Here is a 23,113-nt window from a genome sequence, read left to right as displayed (position 1 = left end):
TTCTTCCAGCATAGCCTTCATACAAAATTGGTACACATATGACTTACTAACTGAAGAAATACTGTTTTGGTATAACACCGCTAGGAGAAGTGGTGAAATACAAGAATAAACGAAAATGACTCATAATAATGTCGAATACATTGTTTACGAGGTCGCTGAATTGAAATGTGGCACTCTGGATGATTAAGTCATACTTAAGCCGCATTCAGTGGGGCCTGGGAAGGGGTGAAAGTGGTTAAAATAACCGACATTATGGAGGTATGTAGGTATGTTCCAGAATAGCTTTCAGCAAAATTTGGTAGGCCTACACATATGACGTATCATCTGGAAAACAATATTATGTAGTGGAAAGTGACATAAATATAATAGAAAATAGTGTCGAATGTGACGCTCCAAGTTCAGCCTTCATTTGAGACGGGGGTCTTAGAGGGGCTTAAAAGTAAATAGACCAAATGACCTAGGTTAGTGTTGAATCCACTGCCTTTGGAGTCGCAAGGCTGATTGGTGACATTATCAATGACAGTCGTTGAAATCGTGAACATCATATCTATAGCGCGACGGGTAAATACCGTATAGTTATCACTTATTTTTGAGAGGCTCAAATACTTACCAGTCAATTCGAGCTTCGCCAAGGACAAAGTTTTACTCGAAAATTAAATAACATAAAATTTAAAATCTAACAGTTCTGAATAAGTCTAAAATTACATAATAGGTAGTAAAATCGATATCTCAAAGAGGAATTCTCTAAAAATGCACTTCACAATAACTACGGTAACCGGCAGCACAAATCTTAAAGGTAAACATTCAAAAGCTCTCGGGGCAACGTAGGGTACTAAAGCTAGTAATAAGAAATGCCATAAAAGGGGCGAAGTTATGAAATCAAAAGTTCATCAGGGCATCAGCAGCAAGGATAAGAAATAAAATAGAATATTAACTTATGAGCAAACCCACGGTAATAAAATACCCGGAAAAATAGAAATCATAAAAACATGTAGAGCGTTACGTAAGAAGTGAGGCATTGAGGAACTCAAAGCTATTTTAATATGGATGAATAAATGAATAAATCACATAGTGATCACAAATACAAAAACTTGGAGAAGGCGTCCGGACCAACCAACTTGATAATTTTCAAGATACCCCAACGAACATCTCATAAGCTCAGCAGTTTGAAATGTACACACACACATCGGTCCTATAACAAATTATCAATAGAGAGAATGACCACGAAGAACATGATTTAGTACAGGATATTCCTGGTAGATACGTTACCACATCAAAAGATAAAGACACCGAACATCCGTGATTTAAAAAAGAAAACTTGTCTCTTTCTTATTCAAGGTAAGTTAGAACCCTGTAGTTATTGAACATCGCTTCAATCGCTATCGACCGAGCTCGATAGCTGCAGTCGCTGAAGTGCGGCCAGTATCCAGTATTCGGGAAATAGTAGTTTCGAACCCCTCCGTCGGCAGCCCTGAAAATGGTTTTCCGTGGTTTCCCATTTTCACACCATGCAAATGCTGGGGCTGTACCTTAATTAAGGCCACGGCCGCTTCCTTCCCACTCCTAGCCCTTCCCTGTCCCATGGTTGCCATAAACCTATCTGTATCGGTGCGACGTAAAGCAACTAGCACAAAATCGCTAGCGATAGACTCCAGTCACGAAGGTACATCTTTAAAATCGACGATCAATCGATAACTGACTAACAGCTGTTGTAGGACGCGGCAAGAGTGAAATCACGCGTCACCGAGCCATGATACTTCCATGACTGGTGGTGGAGTGTGCCACAGTACAGAAAGAAACACACTTTCTCACGTAAAAGTGATCAGTGAGAACTTTAAGGACCAAGTTAACTCTCGCAAGTAGCTGAAATTACAATATCACAAGTGAATCTACAGAATGTCATTAGGCGAATAATTAATTCATTAAATGGTGACACGAATTTCAAATAATACTTAAAGCAACCAAAAATAATAAATGAGGCGTGTGTGTAATGAGACTATACTTAGTCACATTACAAATTTAGCCTGGGGTCGAACGTGGTGTCTGTAAAGTTAAGCCTGATCACGTAGCCAGCCACCCTGCTTTTCAAATCGCCTGCCAAGTAAGGCCATATGACGTTAAACATGCACTCTTAGTCTGCACATTCCGTGCGGTGGAGGGTTCTCCCAGGTGGGTTTAGCGGTGGCGGCAGCCGGAGACCTCAATATCTACTACATACAATGTTGTAGAATTTAGTCCCACATCTAATTTTGACGTGACCCAATTTATGAAATTATGCTACACATATTCGGGCCTAGTGTAACAAAATCATGTGCTCACATTTGGGCTTATAGCTCTGGAACTAAAGATCTAATCCGGAAGGTTGAGTTTCCCTTTGACTGGAAATGTGGGGTATGTGATGATATTCTATAAGCGTAAGTAAATCACACGAGGCATTTGGTGGCTTTACTAAAAGCGTCAATATTTCCAAAGGCCAGATTCTAATATATAAAAAATTCAGAGCGCCATATGTACCAAATCTGATAAAAATGTGGGCTAATTCAGAAAGTGATGGAACCAACTAGAGGGAAGAATATTCTAGATGTGGTGCTGGTAAAACCAGATGAGCTCTATAGAGAAACTGAAGTAATAGATGGTATTAGTGATCACGAAACTGTTTTGTGGTCATTAAAAATAAATGTGAAAGATGGGAAGATATTAAAATTTGGACTATTAGGCAGTACCATATGGCTGATGAAAGAGGCATCAGGGAGTTTTTAATAATTAAGTATGATCGGTGGAAAACGGTAAATAAAAATGTAAACATACTCTGGGATGGGTTTAAAGCAATTGTTGAGGAATGTGAAATTAGGTTTGTACCTTTAAATGTGGTAAAGAATGGTAATGATCCATTATATTATAACAGGGACGTAAAGAGACTAAGAAGGAGGTGCAGGTTGGAAGGAAATAGAGTTAGAAATTGCTGTAGAAATAAGGAGAAATTGAAGGAACTTACTAGGAAATTGAATCTAGCAAAGAAGTCAGCTAAGGATAACATGATGGCAAGCATAATTGGTGGCCATACAAATTTTAGTGAAAAATGGAAGATTATGTATAGGTACTTTAAGGCAGAAACGGGTTCCAAGAAGGACATTCCAGAAATCATTAATGAACAAGGGGAGTGTGTATGCGAGGATCTGCAAAAAGTAGAACTATTTAGTCAGCAGTAGTAATGATTATTGGTTACAAGGAAGATATCCAGATAGAGGAGGTGAGGACTAATACTACAGAAGTATTAAAATTTACCTATGACAGCAATGACATTTACAGTAATATACAAAAGTTGAAAACTAGAAAATCAGCTGGAATTGATAAGGTTTCGGGGGATATACTATAGACAATGGGTTGGGATATAGTATTTGAACTACTTGTTTGATTATTGTTTGCATGAAAGAACTTTACCAAATGAATGGAGACTTGCTATAGTAGCCCCTGTGTATAAAGGAAAGGGTGATAGACATAGAGCTGTAAATTATAGGCCAGTCAGTTTGACATGGGTTGTATGTAACCTTTATGAAATCATTCTTTCTGATTATATAAGAAATGTTTGCAAAATTAATAACTGGTTTGATAGAAGGCAGTTTGGGCTTAGGAAAGGTTATTCCACTGAAGCCCAACTTGTACGATTCCAGCAAGTTATGGCAGATATCCTGGATTCAGGATGTCAATTGGACTGTATCGTGATTGACCTGTCTAGGGCATTTGATAGGGTAGATCATGGGAGACTACTGGCAAAAGTGAGTTCAATTGGACTTGACCAAAGAGTGACTGAATGGGGGGCTCTGTTTCTAGAAAAGAGAACTCAGAGAATTAGAGCAGGTGAAGCTTTATCTGTCCCTGTGATAATTAAGAGGGGAATTCCTCAAGGCGGTATTATTGGAACTTTATGTTTTCTTATACAGGATGTTAGGTGTATACGTGCAGATATTTCTTCTAGCAATAGAAAACGATGTGACGAACCACTATATATCAAACTTTTAGTAATTCTCGGAAGTTATTTTCGAGAGCAAAGAGATACGATGTTTTTAGAATAGGTAGTATGCCTTGTTCTAGTGAATGAATAGCTTCCCTTTTTGAACAGGCGAGTCACGCGCCATGCGTGCCAAACTGGTTTCTGTTTATGTTTACGTGCAACAGCTGAACGCTACCTATGCAATGCACGAGATGTTACGTAACATACTTGTCAAACTGGTTTTATGTTTAAGAGCAACTGAGCTACGATAACAGCTGAAGGTGGCTACTACAGTAGCGTATGCCTTGTTACGTTACATTCTCGCCAGACTGGTTTCGTAGTTGTCAGTATTCAGTTTCGTCTTAGGGTCTTCAGACAACCCTGGTCATCGGTTTCGGACCCTGGAGATGTACCGAATTCTCAGCGTTAATACTGGTTAATTTGCTGTTATGTCCGTTAAGGGATTGGGATATGTGTGGTCATCAGCCCCGTGGTCTAGTGAGTATGGAAATGACCTGAAAACCTGAATCGGTGCGGGACCTGTACGAGCGTGTGATATAATTATTGATTGGGATAGGCGCGCCGGGACGTGAAATACAGCAGATCCCCGTTGTGCATTGCGTAAAGGTAGAAGAAAGATGGCAGATCCTTACACCAACGAAAGCAGTCATGGGATGCCCAAATGAGTAGCATCGGAATTGAATTATCGAAACACATCGGACGTTTAGTTTCAAAGGAATATTGGACATGTTATACAACTAAATAAATTAAACGTACCTACATTTCGTGCCTCCTTCCGGGCTGAGTTGTTCAGACGGTTGAGGCGCAGGCCTTTTGACTCCAACTTTACAGGTTCGAACCTGACCCAGTCCGGTGGTATTTGAAGGTACTCAAATACTGTAGGTCAGCCTCGTGTCGGTAGATTTTCTGGTACATAAAAAGAACTCGTGCGGGACTAAATTCGGGCACCTCAGCGTCTCAGAAAACCGTAGAAGTAGTTAGCGGGACGTAAAGCACTTAACGTTATTATTATTATTATTATTAATATTATTATTATTATTTTTATTATTATTATTATTACTATTAGGTCATTAAAAGCTGAAATACGTGGAAGAAAATAGTAAAATATGCGTGGTTTAAGAGGAAACAAGATGAAATATATGTCACATGAGTTAGCATCGGTTGCAGTAGTTACCTACAGATTACTATGCGTAAAACGAGAACCAGGTCAAGCTCGTGGGGATGAGTCAGCTGTAATCTCGTATTGTGTATAAACATCAAACATACACATCAACAAATATAAGAAACATAAACAAGGTTACACGTTAGAGACATGTAGCTATTAACCTGAACGCCAGGCCGACGGTCGCTTTCATGAGTACAGATGAGTTATCAAATTATACACAATCCACAGATGTCGAACATATCTAAGAAGATTCCGCCACAACTATATTACATTTTACTATGATGGTGCTAATAACAAATCGCAGCAGCTATTGGCTTTACGTCGCACCTACACAGATAGGCCTTATGGCGACGATGGGACTGGAACGGGCTAGGACAGGGAAGGAAGCGGCCGTGGCCTTAATTAAGGTACAGCACCAGCATTTGCCTGATGTGAGAATGTAAAACCACGGAAAACCATCTTCTGGGCTGCCGAGAGTGAGGTTCGAACACACTATCTCCCGAATAATGGATACTGGCCACACTGAAATGAAATGTCGTATGGCTTTTAGTGCCGGGAGTGTCCGAGGACAAGTTCGGCTCGCCAGATGCAGGTCTTTTGATTTGACTTCCGTAGGCGACCTGCGCGTCGTGATGACGATGAAATGATGATGAAGATGGCACATACACCCAGTTCCCGTGCCAGCAAATTTAACCAATTAAGGTTAAATTTCCGACCCTCCCGGGAATCGAACACGGTACCCCTGTGACCAAAGGCCAGCACGCTAACCATTTAGCCATGGAGCCGGACTTAAGCGACTGCAGCTATCGAGCTCGGTAAATCGCAGCAGATTACGCTACTGCGTGTTGCGATGATGTCGTTAGAATACAGTATACCTGTTAAGACATAAGGCTGCAGTAGAAGAAGAGAAAGAAGACGGTAACGAGAGCCACATAGTCAAGCAGCACACAGCTGAACAAAGTGCACATTAGTGACACAGACATAAGAGTGGCGTGGTCGCGGGAACTACAGTCGCATTCGTAACACTCTGTTGTAGAAAAATAATGAACTAACATACAGTACGGGCTCCGTAATTCCAGGTGGACGGTAACAAGACTATCTCGAATAGAAAAATACGGATTTACGAACGTACACGAAAACGCCTGTGAACAACATAATGTACCTATGTTAAACATTACAGTACAACAGTTTAGAAAACAAAAACATACAGATTGCATTAAAAGAAATGTTAAACTTTCTTTTGTAAATTAACAAAACACTCTAGGCAATCTTCTTAAGTTAAATGTTAACTTATAGTTCCTATTTCAGTAATGATGAATATAAAACGACTATTTTATTGAATATTTATACGTGACGACGACGACGACGATGATGATGATGATTGCTGTCTTAATGTCATCGGCCCTTAAAAACGCAAAGTGTCCTCTGTTTTAACTCGTAGGGAATAAGAAACAAAATATAAATTGCTAGAAGCCTTTCCCGATAGATTCATGAAGGGCGACCCGTGTTCTGTTCTGCCACACGATACACTAGCAGCATATAATGGTATTCGTGGTATTGATACACTGGCATTATTCAAATACTACTACTGATGCTACTACTACTACGAAGTAACTCGCGTACTAGTACGGACGATAATTCGCATCTATGAGAGCTGTTATTGAGGTCAAGGTCAGACAGACCGGTTTCATGTAGGGGTGGGGAACCCGTCCAGCCACATCCCCGTCGCTAGGAACAGCAGACAACCGGCACGTGACAGGTCTAGTGCTTTTGTCGAACTGCTTACGTGGAATAATCTCCCACAGTGCGATTTCAATATCATGGTCTTTTGGGAGTCCAACTCGCCGTATGCAGAAACACCCCGTGTTGACGTGTACGTAAATAAAGTTTATACGTCAACGAAAGAATGCATGGGATAGAATTTCAAAGTGAGTAGTATCGGAATTGAAATGTCAAAACACATCGAACGTTTTACTTCATACCAGTAAGGGACATGTTATAAACATAAATTAATTAAACGTACCTTCCTTTCGTGCTTCCAACCGAAGAGAACATGTTTAAATGTAAATGAGAACCTTCTAGCTTACTGCTGATTTTTCAGTGCCTATTCAACGTATCAAAATAAACGTTACCAGGCTGAGTGGCTCAGACGGTTCAAGCACTGGTTTCATGAACTTAGCAGGCTCGATCCTGGCTCAGTCCGCTGGTATTTGAAGGTGCTCAAATACGACCGCTTCTGATCGGTAGATTTACGGGCACGTTAAAGAATACCTGTGGGCAAAATTCCGACACAGCGCGTCTCCATTGGCACGTGAAGATTTATTATTATTATTATTATTATTATTATTATTATTATTATTATTATTATTATTATTATTATTATTATTATTATTATTATTATTGGGCGAGTTGGCCGTGTGATTAGCTTGCATCCGTCGAAAAGCCACTAACAATATTATTATAAAAACTGTGTTAGTCTATTATTACTGACTATTATGAAAATAAAAGTTAATCGCCCCACTCAAACTTCGTAGCTCGTAATCTGTCAGAAAACACTAAAGAAAATAGTGAACTTTTAACAGGTCCGAATTATTATTAATATTATAATTGCAGACATGTCTCCGAAATTACCGAAGCATGTACTTACAAATTGTTTTACGTCGCACCGACACAAATAGGTCTTACGGCGACGATGGGAGAGAAAAGTGATACAAGTGGGAAGGAAGCGTTCGAAGTCTAATAAAGGTACAGTTCCAGCATTTCCCTGATGTGAAAATGGGAAACTACGGAAAACCATCTTCCCGGCTACCGACAGTGGCGTTCGAACCCACTATCACCAGAATACAAGCTCACAGCTGCGCGCCCCTAACCGCACGATCAACTTACTTTAAGCTCCAATGCCGGTCTGCGTAGCTCGGACGATAGAGCGCTGGTCTTCTGATCCCACCTTGGCAGGTTCGATGGCGGCTCAGTTCGGTGGTATTTGAAGGTGCTGAAATACGCCAGTCTCGTGTCTGTGGATTTACTTGCATTTAAAAAAGTACTGCTTTACAAAATTCTGGCACTTCAGCGTCTTCGAAAACCGTGAAAATTAGTTAGTAGAACGTAAAGATATTAGTAGTAGTAGTAGTAACATTATTATTACGGACGTTTTAATTAAACGGGTCCGTTACATTACCTATCGGCACTTACTGTCCAGTAATTAGCCTTCTGTCCACCTCTGTGGTATAGTGGTTAGTGTGATTAGCTGCCAACCCCCGGAGGCCCGTGTTCCATTCCCAGCTCCGCCACGAAATTTGAAAAGTGGTACGAGGGCTGGAACGGGGTCCACTAAGCCTCGGGAGGTCAAATGGGTAGAGGTGGTTCGATTCCCGCCTCAGCCATCCTGGTTTCCCGTAGTTTCGCACTTCTCCAGGCAAATGCCGGGATGGTACCTAACTTAAGGCCACGGCCGCTTCCTTCCCTCTTCCTTGTCTATCCCTTCCAATCTCCCCATTCCCCCGCAAGGCCTACACAAGACCCCTGTTCAGCATAGAAGGTGAGGCCGCCTGGGCGAGGTACTGGTCATTCTCCCCAGTTGTATCCCCCTACCCAATGTCTCACGCTCCAGGACACTGCCCTTCAGGCGGTAGAGGTGGGATCCCTCGCTGAGTCCGAGGGAAAACCAACCCTGCAAGGTAAACAGATTAGGAAAAAGAAGAATAAGCCTTCTATTAGAAATGCCCTTCGGCAATTCCACAGTAGACCGAGCTCGATAGCTGCAGTAGCTTAACTGCGGCCAGTATCCAGTATTCGGGAAATAGCAGGTTTGAACCCCACTGTCGGCGGCCCTGAAGATGATTTTCCGTGGTTTCCCATTTTCACACCATGCAAATGCTGGGGCTGTACCTTAATTAAGGCCACGGCCGCTTCCTTCCACTCCTAGCCCTTTCCTGTCCCATCGTCGCCATAAGACCTATTTGTGTCGGTGCGACGTAAAGCATCTAGCAAAAGAAATCCACAGTAGCTATTTTTCCTTCGAGCAATGTTCACGCATGGTTGCAACTACGGTTTTTGAAATCTGTCTCATTAATAACAATATGACTGAATACTTACAGCCTTTTCTTTCAGTGTCCACCGTCCTTTCATTGACCTGAAAAGTTTATGAATAAGCATAGACAACTCGCATTGTCTATTGTCAGAAATTCATCGTAGACTGTCGCAATAAGAGCACAGAAATGTTGCGCTCATTTTTCATTTACTTATTAACTATTTCCTTTCATTTTGTCAGCTTCGATCACTGAGTAATACCATTTACGTCTTATAAATCACACACAACTACACAATACTTTATTCGCACGTATGTGCTGGTGCGTATCTTCGAGGTCACTGTAAGGATCCTGTGTACATTTCACACAGAGTACCCTAGACCGGTTTTCGAGTACAGCAAGTGGTCTGGCACGTGAGTCATCCTCTCCTACTTGCCAAGCCTTTAGGGGAAGTGCACAACAACATGTGTTGGCCTGCGATAAGAAACAGGTTCAACAAGCCCTAGACTCTGCTACTGTACTTCCACTACGCGTGGACAGAATGACGTAACCGGCATATCCTGCTGCGGCCGTTCAAAACACATTAGGTCCTGAAATATTTGGGTCAGTTATGGGCAAACTAATAGGACAAGATAAAAAGTACATAGCATATATTGTGAGATGTCTTTTTCTTTGCCGACTAGCTTAATATCTGCACGTATACACCTAACACCCTGTATATATCAATGATATGTGTAAAAAAGTGGATTCAGAGATAAGGATTTTCGCAGATGATGTTATTCTGTACAGAGTAATATATAAGTTACAAGATTGTGAGCTACTGAAAAATGACCTCGATTATATTGTGAGAAGGACAGTAGGCAATTTTATGGTGATAAACGGGGATAAAAGTCAGGTTGTGAGTTTCGCAAATAGGAAAAGTCCTCTCAGATTGAATTACTGCGTTGATGGGATGAAAGTTCCCTTTGGGGATCATTGCAAATACCTAGGTATTAATGTAAACAAAGATCTTCATTGGGGTAATCACATACATATTATTGTAAATAAAGGGTACAGATCACTGCACATGGTTACGAGGGTATTTTGGAGTTGTAGTAAGGATATAAAGGAGGGAGCATATTTGTATCTGTTGAGACACCCAACTAGACTATGGTTCCAGTGTATGGGACCCTTACCAGGATTACTTGAATCAGGAACTGGAAAAAATCCAAAGAAAAGCAGCTCGATTTGTTCTGGGCGATTTCCGACAAAAGAGTGGCGTTAAAGAAATGATGGAAAGTTTGGGCTGGGAAGACTCGGGAGAAAGGGGACAAGCTGCTCGAGTAAGTGGTATGTTCCGAGCTGTCAGTTGAGATATGACGTGGGAGGACATCAGTAGACTAATAATTTTGAGTGGTGTCTTTAAACGTAGGAAATATCACTATATGAAGATAAAGTTGGAATTCAAGAGGACAAATTGGGGCAAATATTCATTTATAGGAAGGGGAGTTAGGGATTAGAATAACTTACCAAGGGAGATGTTCAATAAATTTCCAATTTGTTTGCAATCATTTAAGAAAAGCCTAGGAAATCAACAGATAGGGAATCTGCCACCTGGGCGACTGCCCTAAATGCAGATCAGTGGTGATTGATTGATTGATTGATTGATTGTTTGATGATTGATTGATTGATTGATTAGAAGTAATACCAGTGACATGGACAGGTTTTGCCTCTATGCTGTTATCAGTTCAAGTAATGTTAGCGTTAGGCTACATGAAAGTTCCGTGTTATATTTGAAAATTAGTAACAAAGTTGTATCTGATGTTAAATCTGGGCGGCTAATTGTATGAGATGATACGTCTGCGGTTAATGAATATGCATTACTGTGCGTTGATGGACTCCCCAGAGACCTTACCGTCAGAACTGTTCCGTTTGGAGCTGCTCGACTAAGTGGTATGTTCCGAGCTGTCGGCGGAGAGATGGCATGGAGTGACATTAGTAGACGAATAAGTTTGAGTGGCGTTTATAAAAGTATGACTATCACAATATGAAAATAAAGTTTTAATTCAGGAAGACAAACTGGGGCAAATATTCATTTATATGTAGGGGAGTTAGGGATTGGAATAACTTACCAAGGGAGATGTTCAATAAATTTCCATTTTCTTTGAAATCATTTAGGGAAAGGCTAGGAAAACAACAGATAGGGAATCTGCCACCTAGGCGACTGCCCTAAATGCAGATCAATATTAATTGATTAATCGAAAAATAATCGTACTTGGAAGAGATTTTAGACTTCCGCATGCCTATAAGTCATTGCCTCTCAAACGCTCAAAATATCACGCGTGCAAACTGAGGCACAGAGGCTCTGTACACTGTGCGGCGGTCCGACTCAGCTGAAGTCGACTTGACTCGGATGGTGATGTGCGCTGAGAACGACGAAGTGTTCGGTGATGACGGCTTGTTTATCAATGAAATAAATAAGCGCAAGACAACAACATAATGGAGGAGCAACCTGTTTCGAAGAAAGCAAAGACTACCGAAACTCCATTTCAATCGAACTGAGTACTTTCGTATTTTATGTCAGTCATGACGATAAAGCCAAATGATTAATCTGTGGGACAATAAGTAGGAGATCGTCAAAATGATCTATTTTTCTCAAAGACTTTGTTCGAATATTACCAGAATTTGTCGAAGGAAGATTTTCCTTAGCTGCATCGAGGAACAGCTAAGATTATTTCTATGTTTGGTTCCATATGTATATGTGGAATTTTTTTTTCTGTTTTGACATGTACGAAAACTAGATTTCGTGCGAGTATTTATGATCGTAATTTAAACAACGAACTCAGAATTGCTGTCAGCCGATCCCTTTTCCAGATAACACTGGTATATTTGCAAATAAAAAAGGAAAAGCTAGAGAAGATAAATTGTCCCCCCAAACCAAATTGAAGGAAGAGATTTTTAACAGCATGTACCATACAACAGAGTATCTCCTATCACCGCCCGTAAACATTTCTGAATGCAGGTGGAAACTGTGGGGAAGGTGAGGAAGGCGGAAGCAAGCGAAAGGAGTGAGACAGATGTAGGGAAAAAGGCGTGGGGGGCTTGCACTCTGGTCAACCTAGTGAAGTCATCTCCTGCACCTTGCGCCGTGTAGTGCACCGGCGCATGCACCCTCCTCTAAGTGAATAAATTATTCGAAATGGTATGAAATCTGCGCTATGGTCAGAACTTTATGTATTTCAGTTGTTTATAAACACGTGGACAAAATTTCCTCCACTAGGAGTACATCATGGGCAACCTAGTGCCAGTTCCAAGCCTGGTTAAAAATGGAGGGAAGGCGTCAGGCTATGCGACAAGTCGGCCGATATCTAAACGCCGCATCAATATGCATGGGTCCTTTCACAGTGAACATGTAGCATCCTCGATCTCGCCCCATTGAGGTGATAAGAGAGAAAGGGCTAACAGCCCAAGGCCGAGGCAGGCTAAAGAAGTGAGGTCAGTTGAAAATTACACGACTTGCCACTAGCAGTGTCGGCACATTAGCTGGAAGGAGCCGCGAGTTGCTGACTCACTCAAGCAACGACGAACGGACTCCACCTGCATCCGGGAAACAAAGTGGAAACGAGAAAGGGCCCGGAAAATGTACAGGGGGTACAAAATCGTGAAATACGGTAAATCATCTAGCCAAAATCGGGTAGCGTTTGCAATTTGTGAGAGGTTGAGAGACTGTGTTACTGCAGTTGACGGCATCTCTGACCGCCTGATGAGCGTACGGCGCTTAAAGACTCAACAACTGTGCGTATTGTCTCATGCTACGCACCGCAGCTAGGTTGTTTGGCTGAAGAACAAGATGAATTATGGTCTCAGTTAGAGACATATATCCACTCAATCAACTACGACTAGCTTCTGTTCTTTGGCAGTGACTTCACCTGCCACGTTGGCAAGTCACATGTTGGTTTCGACCGAGTGCAAGGAGGATGTAGGTATGGCCTATGCAATGGAGTCTGAGAACGTGCTTTATTAGTACAATAGTATTGAATAGCTGGACCCTTCCTACTCTTTGATAGTGTTCGACTGTCAATATGGATCATAATGAAATTCATAACTTATGAGATGAACGTGCTTTATAGTGTGCTGAAGCGCGTGGCTTGGGACTAACGAACAGGTCCTTCAAGACACTATCATCACACCTGCCCATGTACAGTTGTGGAGGCCATAAGGCACTAATCGACTAAAGGATGTTGTGAAGAAATGACATACATCTGGTAAAAGAATCCAAAGTTATCACTTCAGATAATATTCCTCGTCAATATAAGCTCCTGCTCCTTGATGTTAACCTTCGGCTTCATTCACCTGCCAGACGCATCATAACCACGGAAAGCATCATATGATGGAAGCTACCTAGCATGGAAAAATAACTTATGGATAAATTCGGTTCACTGCTTACGAGCAACGGAACATGGGATTAAGTTACAGCATGAATTCAAATTAATGCAAAAGCAACTTTGAGTGTAACAAAAGCAAAAAGGCTTCTCGTGCACAAGAAGATTTGGTGGTGGAATGAAAACATCCATAAAACTCACGAAGACAGCCTACAAAAACTGGCTCCACTACAGGACTGATATCTAGTTGTCTTCTTAAATTTTCTGCCAAACAGGCAGTTGCAGCAGCTAAACCTGAACACCAGTATGCTTCTTATGAGCGTCTTGAAAGACTCGACGGCGCTATTTGTACTGTATTGTAAACAGGTTAGCAAAGTCTCGTCGTCGATGTACACAAGATGTTTCCCGCGTCATGCACATTAAATATGAACATAGACGTCTTCTGCGATAATATGCATTCTAAATCGCTGCGCTCTTACTTAGATGCAGTTTGTAATGAGGAGTTCCAACTGCAGATCCTGTCGAAAATGAGGGACCTCTCATTGTAACTGCTGAAGCTTATGAGCGTCCTCTGTGACATGAAGATATCTCTGCATTTGAAGTGGAAGATATATCACACGATTGTCCACCAACTGGCTCTCGAGAGGGCGAAGAGTTCGTCTTCGACTATAATACACGAGCACATGAATCATACCATGGAAAGATGATAAGATGGTCTCTGGGAGTCACGCGGCTTGATCACATCTTAATTTAAGCCAGTCGGGTCTCTTTAAAATTCTCCCTACACAGAACAAGATGCGAGAGATAAGGATTCGCTAGTATGGAAACGTGGCCAGATCTGATCCAATATCCATTACGCAGCAAGCTTTCGCACTTAACTCTGATGGACGGAGACTTAGAGGGAGGCCAAATAAAAGAAAGCTGGATGGACTGTGTACGTGAGGATATGACGCCTGCAGGCGTACAACTTGCTATTGACATCGACCGAATGAAGTGGAAGACCCGATGTAGAATTATAGCGGACCCCGAATCTTGAGAGGGAAAAGGAAGAAGAAGATAAACATGTGGACAAAACCGGATGAATGAAAATTATACGCGGTATATCTAATCGTTAATAGAATTTACGGTGATTTAAACGACGGATCTTCAGAAGTCTGCATCGTTATAATTTACAGGACCATCCGGGAAAACAGCGGAAGAAGACTTTTTTTCAGGAAATTTTGGAAGAGCATTTAAACCTATTGAATTTTTCTAAATTTACTACCCCTGATCCCAAACAATGAAGATCTGTGCTTACATGAATGGTAAATTTATATCTGTAACACCAAAAACGTACTGTACAACGGCGTAAGCAGTGTAGTAATGGAAGACGATGAACGGGTTGACCTTTCAATGTAATTTTTGAATAGTTTGGAATTAGTTGGTTTTACACCATATAATATCACAGAAGTAAATGGTGCTAGGTTGATTTTATTCAGAAATGTAAACGATATCCAAGGCCTTTTACGTGGGACAGGATACGAATTCAAAAACAGGTTGTAAATTTAGGAAGAATATACTAATTGTGTCACGACTACAAGACATTGTGAGGAAAAGCAGAATAGCTGCAAAGTTCATAATAATGAAATTTGTGACAGTCCATAAATACAAACACTTTCCAGAGTACACAACGAAAATTAATAGCAAAGTATCGATGACGTAGGAAGTGATCTTGCCACCATACGCTCGTTTTTAAATAAAACTCTTTCTCTTGCGGAGTTGGTCACTGTGGCCTCACTTTTTTAGTATTTGATTGTACAAATAACTCCCACACTGCATTGTCCCTGTGCTGAATGTAGTAAAGATGTCCGTTGATGGTATGTGTTGAGGAAGGACAATACTTCACCTAGACACATGCAGTGGGACAATCAAAAACATAATTCTAGCCCATTAAAATACTTCAATCTACCAACATATTCACAAAAGTTTTCGGTGTGTCTATGTCTTCAGATATAGCAAGAACCCATCCGCAAGGTACTTACACTCTCACGAGTGCTAATGATTAACTCATTTATACTTTCAAAGCAAAATTCAAAAAGCTGTACATAAATGAATTGACGTAAATTTCCTTTAATTTTAAACTGAGAGTACAGTACTTATGGTACTCGATGAAAGCTACTAGATAACAATGAAACCTCATTTGTCGATTTTTGTGAGTTAGCTGATTATTCCTTCGAACTATTTATTTGCATTCGTCGGGATTTAATCTTCAGCATATTCTCGAGAAAATATTGACGATGTCACTCGTCTATTAGAGATGCAATTTAGGAAAAGTCATTGTAATTATGTAAACATATAATACACAGCATGTTTGTTATAATGTAACAAATAATAATTTAATTTTTACAAAAAAATATAACTTTCTCTGAAATGCAATGTTTTATACCTTTTTATCCCTTAAATACCAGTTGGCCTTCTGATAAGTTCTTCCGACTAGTGGCTTAAATACTTATTTAGAGATAATCTCTTCAACCGTTTTCTGCGATACCGTAAAAAATAGGTAAAGAGACAATTCAACCTACTTTCGAATCTTGTATGTTGTTCTCGGTAGAAAGACAAAGTATTACTTAAATTAACATTACAATGACTTGTTTTTAGTTGAGATATGTATTCTTTGTCTTTTCTATTGCAACCCGCTTCCGATAGATGGCATTACTGTTGAAGTGAACATAAAGTTTTCTGCTATATTACTGCATTATCGTATAAAACAATGTTATCTTTATAATTATTATATGGCTACCAATATATTTCTCCATTAAACGCCGCGTGTTTGATAATCTAGTTTGCTAGAAGAATGGGGCTAACAGTTATAATAATATTCGATGAAATGTTACTTAAGATGTCTGTAATATTTGAATATTATTTCACAAATGTTTGGAAATATCAAAAATATATAAATTCTAATCGCAATACTTTATTTTCAGCGAACGGGTGGGTGCAATGATGCCAATGATGTAAGTAACAGCTACTAGAGCAATATAGATTATAGTATCTAAGTTCAATTTCAGTAATCCGGCTTTCTTGCGACCGGAGGGGTGTGGGATTACTAGAGAATCCCAATTTTGTAGGAGTTTAATTTATGCACACTTCGTCTAAATTGTGGTATGTTCTAAGTACTACGTATACTGTATACCGGTAATATTTAGGGTAAAAACTCAAACATAGGGAATTCTGTTAATCCTAGATAGACATTATCTCCACCACCGCCCCCCACCACGAAGGGTGCTAAACTTGGAATTTAAAAATTCCGGAGTGTCACTATTCATTTTAGCGACCGCGAAAAGTATGGATTCGACACTATTTTCGATTGTATTTTTATCTCACCCACTCGCCTCCGTCCCTGAGGGTTCCTGGGGTGCCTTACCCCACGTGGTTTTTATCCTGATATTAAAAATCCGGAGTGTCACTATTCATCTCAGCGACCACGAAAAGTATGTATTCGACACTATTTTCGAATATTTTATACGTCACCACCTGCCCCCCCGCCACAATGGGTACATGGGGTGTCTTACCCCCACGCGGTTTTTCAAAAGAAATCCGGAGTGTCTCTATTCATCTCAGCGACCCCTTAAAGGATGTATTCGGCACTATTTTCGGTTATTTTGATATAGGCCTTATTACAACCCTTTCGCCCCCCACCCCAAAAGGAGCTGAACTTGGACTTAAATCATTCCGGAGTCTGACTGTTCATCTCGGCGGCCATAAAAAGTATGGTTTGACACTATTTTCTATAATTTTGTTATATCACTCCCCTCTTGCCCCCCACCCCAAAGGCGGCTGAACTTGAACTTTAAAAATTTCCAGAATGTCACTATGCATCTCAGCGACTCCGAAAAAGATGGATTCGACACTATTTTCGATTATATTGATATATCAATCCCCCTCTCCCCCACCCCAAACGGGGCAGAATATGTACTTTAAAAATTCCGAAATGTCAATATTCATCTCAGCGACCCCGAAAAGTATGGATTCGACACTATTTTCTAATATTTTTAAATCTCTCTCCCCCTCCCCGCCCCGCCCCTAAGGGTACTTCGGGTGTCTCACCCCCACGCGGTTTTCTCCTGGCACTAAGTCCTAAGTGTATCAAGTTTGGTTGAAATCGCTGCAGTGGTTTAGGAGGAGATGTAATACATACATACATACATACATACATACATACATACATACATACATACATACATACAATGACATAGATATGCTAGGTGAAGTATCCGTCGTTGCCCGTGTAGTTTATGAATGTTTACCTTTAGTATTTGTATTACCAGTTAGTTAAGTGTGATAAGGTAAGGGTTATTCTGCCCGAAGGCAGGTCCGAACCTCCGCAGAGGTGTTCCTGAGCCGGAGGTTACGTGCGGTAGGGTGGCCAGTTTCTTTCCGCTCCTCCATTCCCTTACCCCTACCAACAGCGCGTGGCAACCCATCCAACTCCTGCCCACGCCAAATGTTGCTTAACTTCGGAGATCACACGGGATCCGGTGTTTCAACACGGCTACGGCCGTTGGCTATTAAGTGTGAAGTGAATACTTATTGAATTATTTTTGAGATATTGATTTTACAGACCTATTATGTAGTTTTAGAGTTGTTTAGATAGATAGATAGATAGATAGATAGATAGATAGATAATATTTATTTTCCTCCAGATCTACAGTACATGTCCTTAATGATCTATAACGGAGAAAGATAACAATTCTAACCTTATCAGTATATGATCAATCAATTTGCATTTGTTGAAAATAAACAATACAACAGACAAAGCAAAATAAATTCCCGTGAAATCATCGAGAGACACTGTCAAAAAGGCCCACGGTCCACTCCTTTTCGGCGATCCGTTATCTGTGGGAGTACGACAACTGTGTGAACACACAACAAAATGGCATGCATAGCATAAAATAAGGAAAAATAAAATAAAATACACGGCAGGACGGCACAGGGCGCTTGGCTATCCATATGGAAGGATAATGTCCTCCCATTCCTTTCCTGGCTGACCCAGCAAGTCATTACACATTCCACTCCTAGATGTCAATATGCGAACCACTACAACTTGCTGAGCCAGACCAACTTTGAAACATCCGCTGCGTCAGTGCCCTCTATTTCTCTCATGTATCTTCCTAGTACATTGTTCTAGTTCCATTACTAACTGTGATATCATTTTCGAATTACTTGCCATTTAAATAATTGCAAGCTAAATCCAGCAATAAAATCTAATATTACACACTTTACCAACCATTGTAATCACCATCACTCTTAATCGTACTAAACCTTCTATTCTAATTGTAAACAAACGTATCACGCCAAACTCCACATTAAAATATACTCCACTACTTTCATTTCAATCTCATTACAAGCCAAACTCCATCAAGCCAATACCTCTACATAATTCCCATCCATAATCCATCAGGAACAAATCTCTCCTCTCACCTTATACCACCACTTACAATTCAGTACAATTCAATTATCAAACCTGACCACCTTGCGTTATCATCTACCAACTTAATTACGAACACACACTATTAAAATAACCATTCCTCAATTCACAATTCACTCCATTCACCTTCCAGCTTGATCCTTCTCTCCTTCGCCAGACCAGACTCCACATAGCTACCACGTATAAACATCTTGCCATTCAAACATATACAACAATAATGACATATTGATTTCAACCCTTCTATTCACTCACTATACACCACCAATTCAACCTCTTATTCCACATCTTTCTAACCATAACTTTTCCTCATAAACACGTATTACTTCCTCCCACCACTCTAATTACATCCACCCGCCACTTTCAACAACATACATTAAATTATTTAACCATCTTTGGCCACACTCACTCTAAGCAACAATCACTCAAAATACCGACACATACCAATAACAACCCCACTCCATCACCTTCCAACTTATACTTGATTAACAAACACTTCCACTTATAATTCAAATCTACTTGAGTATAATCAGACCTCAAAACCATACTTAATCATTAACTTCACTATACATTTCAAAAAATCCATTAACATGCACATTCCACCACCTATCAATTTCTACATACTCTTTACAAACCAGACCATCCTTCATAATTTACAGTCATTCCAAATATCACTCCAGATAACAGGCGGCCAACTCCACTCCGCTTGCAGCTTAATCCTTAAATCTGCTTAGCTATAATCACCCCTAACAAAATCACACTAACAACTAAATTCACTATAAATTATAAATCCAATTCACCCTACTTATCAAATACTCACAGTCACTATAACTTTTTCCTTCTTAACCAACCGAACCATCTTACCTTATATTACCAACAAATCTTCGTCCACTATTCCCTTACTTACTTCCATCCTTTACTTGACTTTTACTTCTTGTTACTATGCCCTCATCATTTATTCAATCCTCATATATCTCTTAAGCTCCTGCTCTTCCCATTGTTCATAAACAGTTCTATTCTCTCCCTGTCAGACCTTTCCTTTTCACTCTGCCTAACCATTTCTTCACTGTGTTCACCTCTCTGCTTTTCCTCTTACCTGGCTATGTCCATAGCAGCTTCTCTAAACATTTGCATTCCCACGCTGTTTTCCACTGCTCTTTCCTTATCACTATGCACGACCACTCTTTCATTATGTTCATCTTCCTGCCTTTCCTCACTCGACTTCCTGTTTCCTTTTGCTCTTTCCTTGTCACCATTTCCGTCTTCTCCGATCTCGCTCTCTAAAACTTGCCTTTCTTCCACGCTCTTCCCCACTATTTCTTCTTGCTTCCAATTCTCTTCTAATTCACGTAATTTCGTCACTGGCCAAAATCTAGTCCATTGGCCATTGGTTACCACTAATTCCTGACCCCTAATGTGAGCTCTTAATCCTTGAAGTCTGGCCCTTACAAAATGTTTCTTTAAGTGTTTTCACATTTTTCATCCCTTCTCATCCCATGTCCCTCTTAATCCAAATTTTTGTACTCTGTAGATTAGCCGCGTTTCTTATCACAATTTTCGCCATCAGGAGGATAACAACTTCACTTTTATCGGCCTGTTACCCTGTGCTTTACCTATCCTTTCTACATCGCCCATGTCCACTTCACTGAAGTTAATTTTCATTTGATTTTGGATGACTTCCTCAACTTTGTAAATTGTCATCACTTTGTCCTCTCCTTTTTCTTCCGACACTGCATATATAAATATGCATTTATTCCTGCTTTCCTGGGTACTGTCTTCTATTTCTTCAGCTTTATCACCTGCTCTTCCATATTCCTTATTTTCTCTTTGAGTGACAGATTTCTCTCTCGTTGTTTCCCACTTGGTCGTTATTTCGTCTTTTTTCCCCTGGATCCATTGCCTCATATTTTCAAACTCTTTCACTTGTTCCTGAATTATATTTTTTATCTGTTCAAATGGGCATACTTCATCCACAACCTCCTTTACTACCCTCCTTATGACCTCCACATCTTCCCAGCTCATGTTGCCACTGGGAGACGGGCCGGGGTTTACTTTCACGCCTCCTATAACTATCAGTACCATAATCACGGCTACCGCCAATATCTTCTCAGCCTTCACACTTATTTCCACTTTGTCTCCTCTTTTCGCTGTGTCATTCTTCCTTCTCCCCTGCCATCTTCCAATAACTACCCGATACTGCTCCATACCGATCATTTTCCTCTTCAACCTCATCTTCCCTCCTGCACTTACCACTCACACTCCACTCCCGATCTACTGGCACACTCTACTCAGCACGTCCGTACTCTATGCGAGCTTACGCTAGACTGCTGTTTAGAGTTATTTAGATGTACCTGATCTCAAGTTTTAGATTATTTAATTTTCGAGTAAAACTTTGTCTTTGTGGAAGCTAGAATTGACTGGGAAGTATTTGATTCCTTCAAAAGAAGTAATAATTACATGTATTTACCCGTCGCACTATACATATGACGTACACGATTTCAGCTGTCATTGAGACTGTCACAATCAGCCTAGTGACCCCCAAACCAGTGGATTCAACACTAATCTCGGTCATTTTATATTGTATAGTTTTAAGCCCTTCTCAGTTCCTGTCTAAATGGAGACTGAACGTGGACTTAAACGGTGTCAAGAGCATTACAGTTCGTATCAGAGATACATAAACAATGGATTTCGACATTAATATTGGTTATTTTCCATTATTTTTGCACTTCAGCCCCTCTCATACCTCACTCCCAGCGGAGGCTGGGATTTTTTATCTCCATAGTATTTTTTCTAAGAAGGTAAGTCATATGTGTACAAAGTTTCGTTGAGAGCAATTATTCTGGAACCTTCCACATACCGTACATACATAATATCCGTTATATTTACATTCATTTTCACCCTTTCTCAACCTCCATACTGATTAGGCCTGAAGTACGACTTAACCATCCAGAGTGTCACAGTTCAACTCTGTGACCTCGTAAAGAATGAATTGGACTTTAATATCAGTCAAATTCGTTTATTTTTTATTTCACCATCTCCCCTAGGAGTGCTAGGAGTGTTTTACTACAACAGTATTTTTCCAGATAGTAAGTCATACTGTACGTGTACCAATTTTATATGAGGGCTGTGCTGGATGAAAAACACATACATCCGTAATTTCGGTCATTTTGAACATTTTCCTTTCCACCCCTTCTAATATCCATGCCGATAGGGACTGAACAACGACATCCGGAGTGTCATTATTCACCTCAACGACCTCTAAAACTATGGACTGTACATGTATATTTGTTGTTATCTCTTATTTACAGCATATTTTACTCGTCTTTCTGTGTTTTTCATAATTTACCCTCGCCCCTATGGATGCTAGGTGTACCTGACCCCCACAGTAATTTTTTCTATATAGTAAGTCATGTGTATACCAAGTTTGATTGAGAGGTGTGCTAGAATGTACACACATACGTCTATAAACTGTGTCCCTTTGGACATTTTCTTTTCTTTACCTGTTCTCACCCGCCTGCCGATTAGGACTGAACTTTACCTTTGTGCCAACATCTGGCAAACGTAGCGGAAGAGAAGGATGTGGTGGGCCTATGGGACTGGACAGATAAGCACTCGAAATCAAAGTGCCAAAACTTTATTATATAAACGATTTAAATTTGCCTTGTTTTGAAGACAACATTTGCTTCGCACCTTAATCATAAACTATGTCAGACTCTTTATCCAATATATAATAAGAACATTCTCATATAATATATAATTTACAAATGTCTCACAAGGTAACCTAGGGAACCAGCCCAGATAATTTAAAAATGCAATTAATACAAGCTTAAAGAGGAGGGTGTCCCACTTCATATAATCGCCAATTACCAACAGGTAGTTAAAGAAATAACGTGGCTAACAATCACATAAACTATTACACTTTAGGTAATCACGAGTTTACCATAACAACATCTAAACAGCTCTTAGAACTGCGGAGAAACTCTTCGAGTTTCTAACAGATGCGACTTTATACACACTTGGCATTGTACGAAGGTGCGTAAAACCTTGCCTCTTCATCATAAGGAAACTCAAATAACAATACCC

The sequence above is a fragment of the Anabrus simplex genome, chromosome 1 (genome assembly GCF_040414725.1).
Source record: "Anabrus simplex isolate iqAnaSimp1 chromosome 1, ASM4041472v1, whole genome shotgun sequence".
In the NCBI taxonomy this organism is placed as follows: domain Eukaryota; kingdom Metazoa; phylum Arthropoda; class Insecta; order Orthoptera; family Tettigoniidae; genus Anabrus; species Anabrus simplex.
This window is presented reverse-complemented; position numbering follows the sequence as displayed.